This window comes from Narcine bancroftii, chromosome 8 (assembly GCF_036971445.1).
Source record: "Narcine bancroftii isolate sNarBan1 chromosome 8, sNarBan1.hap1, whole genome shotgun sequence".
Lineage (NCBI taxonomy): Eukaryota > Metazoa > Chordata > Chondrichthyes > Torpediniformes > Narcinidae > Narcine > Narcine bancroftii.
This window is the reverse complement of record NC_091476.1, coordinates 152,382,807-152,389,515: the sequence shown is the minus strand read 5'-3', so window position 1 is coordinate 152,389,515 and position 6,709 is coordinate 152,382,807.

The window sequence follows — 6,709 nt, the reverse complement described above, 5'->3', positions numbered from 1 at the left end:
GTACAAAACTTTGTGAGTGCTATCCAAATAACGGCAACTCTTGCAGCAGGTAGTGCAGTATAAGAGTGGAGGTGTCATGTCCCAGTCGGTGAAAGAGGGCAGGGTCTAGTGTTGCAAAGACAAAGTAGAGGATACAGGGAAAACCTAGTATAAAAATGCAAGGGGGCATCATCTTACGAGCAAGAGATCCAGATGTTTGCAGGAACTTGGCCGAATGTCAGGTGACTCCAGGATAGCCACTTGCCAAAAGTCATGGGGCTTGGTCCTGGTTAGGGGCCCCTTGAGTTGGTTCTGCAGGTCTGAAAAGGTTCTGCAAGACAGGATCCTCTGTATTGATATAATGTGGGGCAGAGAATTTCCCGTTTGGGTTCAATGGATTTCCCATCACAATAATATTGTAGTCAGCAAACTACTATTGGTGTCAGATCATACCAATTTATGATAATGTGATCGTCACAATTTTGAAAAAAAAGGCAGACTTTCCTTGTCCCACTGGCTCAGATGCATTTTCTGAGTAATGTGTACAAGCACTAGCTTCTGACCATTGGTCTCTGATCACCTCAGAACAACACTACAGACCATTTCCCTTGCAGTAAATCTGGTGGTGTCTGTAAAGGTTAGGCCAAGCAAACATTCTGCTCTTTAGAGCAAAGGATCCTGGGTCCTCTATGCCTGCCCTTATTTTAACCTCATTTAGCATCTTCCATCACTATTAACATTGCCAACAGTAGGAGAGGTGGACAGACCAAGCGTCCACTAATCTATAGTGGCTGCACTGGCCATGTTGGACAATGCATGAGGGAGATGATATGTTAAATTCTGAAAATTGATTATGATGTTGTTCATAAAGTTGATCTCTGTTCATTATACAATTTTTTTCATAAGTCCCAGTAATCCCTTGTGTGGAAAATGTTGCCACCACCCCCCCAGGTCTGTTTTAACTCTTTCCCTGAAAGAGTTAAAGGGGGGGAAGAAGACTGGTCATTTATCTTCTCTATTCCCATTGAGATTTTGCCTCCCTCTCTAAGGTCACCCTTCAACCTCTGCTCCATGAAAGAAGTTGCAGCCCATCCAACCTCCTTGTAACTCAGTAGGCACTTTCAGGAGGCCAATTGCCCCGCATTAAAGCCGCATGTTTAGGCAATATGCAGCTGTTTTGAGGCCACTTGAATGTGTAGGAGGCACTCTTGAGGCAAGCTACGTAACCTTCCTCCGAGAGGGATAATCAGCTCAGCTCAGTGGCTCCCCCAGCCACCTGAATGCAGCTGACTGAAACCAGATGTTAAAGGGTCAGGCTTCTGATTGCAGCTGACCCTGGGCAGGAGCCAAGTGTGCTCAGAGCCACATCCTCTGCAGCTGGGTCCTTCAGGTGGCCAGCGTTGTGCTTTAAACGCTGCCACCTGAACAGCAATTTAAAGGGCCGCTTCTGCTTCTTCAGGCGCATTCTTAGTGTAGAATGCACCTGAAAAAGCCTAAACTCTCCTGTCCCGGCAACATTCTTCCTGAATGTTTTCTGCACCCTTTCCAGTTTTAATGACATCCTTCCTAAAATAGGATGAGCAGATGGATGAGTGGAAGTTACTGGTGAGAAATGGCCATTTATACCCCACTAAAAATTGGACATTTTGACTGCAGCTGTTAAAATCTTGAGAAGGATGGTCCAGCAAATGCAGTAGTAGACAAGCAGGCCCCAGAGCAGGGTTCCAGATGATGCTGATGTGGCCATTCCTATGATGTACAGAACTAGTATCACTTTCTCTTTGACTGACATCACGTTGGTGCCTGGGGCAAATTGATTTTCTGAACTGTTAATGTGATGGCCTTAATCTGACCCCCTGCTGGTCATTTGGTGTTTGAGTAATAGAGGGAGGCTGCAACCTCCTTTGAAGAAGACCGCAGAGCCCACCTCACTGACAAAAGGCAAAGGAGGAAAAACCCAACACCCAACCCCAACCCACCAATTTTCCCCTGCAACCGCTGCAACCGTGTCTGCCTGCCCCGCATCGGACTTGTCAGTCACCAATGAGCCTGCAGCTGATGTGGACAATACCCCTCCATAAATCTTCGTCCGTGAAGCCAAGCCAAAGAATAAAGGGAGGCCACACAGCCCTTTTGAAATTTAAACAGTAAATGCTAGAATCTAACTGCCAATCAGTCAGCATTGAGACCCTTTGGAGTCTGGCTACTTTTTTAACAATATACACTCTGGACTGGGTTTGTGGGTAAACCAGAGTTAGTTGATCTGTTCAGTCACTGACACCACATTATCTATGAACAATCACTGTCCTGTTCATACTCTACATAGTCCAAGATACTCGTGCAAGTATTTTGAATGTCCTTACCTTTGCTTCCAGAGCTTTTTCTTGTTGAACTTGGTGAAGCAGCTGTTTTTACCCCAAACTTTGCAAAGATACACTTTACAAACCAGCTGGTGGTTTGTTATACAGGTAAAACCAGTCCCAGAAAATCAGGACACAGAGTGCATATGCTTGTTGGTAGTCCCATAAAACTGGGACACATAGTCCAAAGGGTTAAAGCCAAAGACTTGTTATCAGAACAAGAAAATGTCGAAAACAAGTAGAGAGGATGGTGTGACAGAGTATATGGATATGTTTTTGGGAACTGAATTGAAAAAATTTTGTTAGTATGGGTCACATACAAACACTTTAAAACAGATCTTATTTGAAAGACTGGAGCTCTGCTAATGCTAAGACATATTTGCAAGAGATTTGGAGAATGCCCAAGAGACTTCACTAATGGATTGTTGGTTACAAAAAGGCAACAGATGAAAGAGCTTGTCGGAGCCACCTTCTGTCTGGAGTGGAACTTGCTGTTCTAGGAGGGTCATGTGGTTTTGAAAGCAGAGAGAGAATGAAACAGGCTTTGAGAGAGACAGACAGACAGAGAGAGAGATACAGAGAGAGAGAGAGATACAGAGATCACTTCTACAGTATTACAGTCAGCAACAGCAGCTGGGACTGGAATAGGACAAGCTGGCAAGATTGTGGAAAACCCCATTTGGAAGACAGGTTGCGAGTGCTTAGTTCAGCCTGGTCAAAGCCCTTGTGATTCATGCAAGAGGAGAGGACTGGCTGAAATACTTGAAATAAGCAAAACAAAAAGGAACTCTGTGGTGACCTGAAAGAAATTATCATCTGGAGAGCCCTGAGGGGGCAAGTTTCTTTGGCAAGGCTCTGAAGTGACTGGGTGTCCAGCGAACAACAAATCTCTTCTGACAACCGACAAGAACCTTCCTGAGCGGTAACCATTTATCTTTTTAAGCACCAAATCCTGGTGAACTTTATAAATGTTAAATTCTGTGCACAGTATAAGAATTGCCTGCAACCAGTGAACTTGGAGGAGTGAGATTGAACTGAACCAAAGAACTTTTCTGAACGTGTGCTTAGAATTAGAAGGGGGTTAAGTTAGGTTAGTTAAGTCGATAGTGATAAGATAAAGTGCGATCCTGTTTTCATACTTGAAGATAATTAAAAGCAACTTTTGTTTAAGTAACCATTTGTCTTGGTGAATATCGATTGCTGCTGGGTTTTGGGGTCCTCTGGGCTCGTAACAAAGGACGAAAGGTGCATCTATCTCTGTTGGGGTAAAGCTTGGGTAGCTGATGTGATGAGCTACAGAGAGAAAGTTGTGCGGTGAGCTGGGGGAAAGGTTTGGCAGAATGAAGAGAGAAACAACTTTATTATTGCAGAACTGGTCACTTCTGAAGGGAACACAGAAAACACCTCCCCTGAAAAATCTTGCTGAAGGGACAACAGCTGGGGAAGATTGCAGCAATCAGCATTTTCACCTAACTTGCCTGTTCTGTTTGTCAAAGCTCAGCAAAGATCCATAATCGAGCAACTTCAAAACAAAGAGTCATCTATGGCCCATTCTGTCACTATCTATCCCAAGGAAACCACCTTAGCATGAAGCTTAAAACCTATAACACTTTGACCCTCGATGTTGTGCAGACCTATATATTCCTGCCTTAAAAAAATGAAACCCTTCCTACTTTGTAACCCTCCAATTAATCCATGTGCCTTTCTAAGAGTCTTGCCCCTAATGTTCTAGCCTCCACTGCCACCCTTGTCAAGGCATTCCAGGCATTTACAATTCTCTGTGTTTATTTTAAAAAAACAAGTTACCCCTGATGTCTCCCCTCAACTTTCCTCCCTTTGTACGTATGTCCTCTGGTGGTTGCTACCTAAAGATGCTGGCTATCTACCTTATCTACCTCTCAGAATCTTGCAGACTTTACTGGTAAATATAAACTTTTAAAATTTAAATTTAGACTTCTATTAAGTCACCTTGAAAATACCTTTCATTACTTGCTGATACATTTTTATATCTATGTAATAACGTGCCAAAAAACTCTGCCAGTGTGACCAAGTAAACCTGGTGTCCCATTCTCTGCTGGCCTACTGCCATTTTAAATGTGGTCCCTTTATTCCAACTTGCTTCTAAGTTTTTTTTTTTCCGTCTCCTATGCAATGCTTATTTTTCTGCATAAACCATTCTGGCAAAGTCTTGATTTCAAAATGATCCTCTGATGTTTGAATGGCTCCTCAGTCTTCCTTCTGCCTCTCCCTACCAGGTGTGATTCACAGGTTTAGCATTGGGTTAATGGTGTTTGTTTAGCTCCTTGGATACTGGGTGATGCTCATATCTTGGTGATTGAATTGCAAGGGAATGAGCATTCTTTTTAAACCGTGTGTGGTTCAGATTTCAAATTCCAACAAAACCCGATCACTTGGCACGTGGGCAAGTGTAGCACAAATTTAAAAAAAACATAATTTTTAAAAACTTGTCAGTGAGCACTTAAAAATGCAAAAGCTGTAGGACAGAAATCCATTTTAATCAGCTGAGTGTGAAAGTTTGAGTAATCCTAACCCACCACTAAATGATTGCCTCACTCTCCGATATGGTTTGATGCAGTATAGACTATAATCTTGTGCAATATTGCTGCAAGCTTCAGTGGCTTCTGAAGGTTTGGGCTGAGTGTGAGTTGCACACCTTTACAAATGAGACTGCTGTCCAGGACTCAGCTGTGGTCAGAGACATCATATAGTTCTGGGTCAGGGCAGGTTTGTGATCAGGTCAGGGGATAGGGTGAGATCGTGGTAAATCAGAAGGAGGGAGTGCAGGAGATTGGGATTTTCGTCAGAAGTGGGGAGAGAGGGTGCCAGGCTGACTATTAGAATTGGGTGAAGGGTGATCTGGATTGAGGTTGGAGAACAACTGGTGGTCAGCATCAATAGACAATAGGTGCTGAAGTAGGCCAATTGGCCCTTTGAGCCAGCACCGCCATTTATCGGATCATGGCTGATCTTTCCCTTTCAATAACCAATCCAGCCTTATCCCCATATCCCTTAACTCCCCTGCCCACAAGAGCCTTATCCAACTCTCTCTTAAATCTATCCAATGAATCCACCCCCACTACCCTCTGTGGCAATGCATTCCACAGACCCACAACTCTCTTGGTAAAAAGATTTCTCCTCATTTCTGTGTTAAATGGCCTTCCCTGTGTTCTTAAACTGCTCTCTAGTCCTAGTCTCACCCATCATTGGGAACATGTGCTGTGATTTCACCCTGTCAAGCCTTTGATAATCCTAAATACCTCAATCATGTCTCCCCTCATCCTTCTAAACTCCATCGCATATAGTCCAAGTCTTTCTAACCAATCTGTGTATGACAATCCTGTCATTCCCGGGAACTAACCTTGTAAACCTGCGCTGCTCTCCCTCTATAGCAAGTATGTCCTTTCTTAAATATGGGGACCAGAACTGGACACAATACTCCAGCTGAGGTCTCACCAGGGCCCTGTACAACTGCAGGAGGGCTTCTCTACTCTTATACTCCAATCCACTCTTTATGAAAGCCAATATACCGTTCACCTTCTTTGCCACTTGCTGAACCTACATGCTAGTTTTCAATGGTGAATAAGTACGCCCAGACCCCTTTGCATTACCCCACTCCCTAGCTCAACTCCATTTAAATATTCTGCTCTCGTTTCTGCCTCCAAAATGGACAACCTCACATTTACTCCCATTAAACTTCATCTGCCATCTTTCTGCCCAGTCCCCTAACCTGTCCATATTTATAACTGCTTCCTGCATCCATGCAGAATGGAACATTTTTGTTATATTTCAATAATTTTGCTGCCAATTTCCACCTTATTCTCTCCTTCTCTTGCTGCAATATTTAACTGTACTCTCTTTTGACTTCTCCATATCCATCCCAGGGTGTAGGTTTGCATCAGTAACCGTTGTAAACCCTCCAAATATCTCCTCTCAGTGTTGCCTCTCACTCAGTCAAGACTACTTTCCATTCTTAGTTTCTCCATCCAATTTGTGATTGTTTTGAGGTTGGGACTTTTCATTCCAGTCCCTCTGCAACATTATCCTCTTTGCTTAACCCTCAATTACATTTCATTTCTGGATTTTTTTTTAACTTTCACCCAGGCAGGAAGAGAATCGGAATCCCCATGTTATCTGCTACTCTACCACCCTCTCCATTCAAGGAATCATCATCCATAATTCAGCACCTTCTCAATGATGTTCCACCAAGAGACACATTTTCCCTGCAAAGTTCCAATAAGACCCATTCGCTTTGTGACTTCTATTTTCCACCAATCACTTCCTCTTCCCACACCTGAACCTCTATCTTGCCCCTTCCTACGATTCAAGGAGCCAAGTAGTCCTTCCAGGTG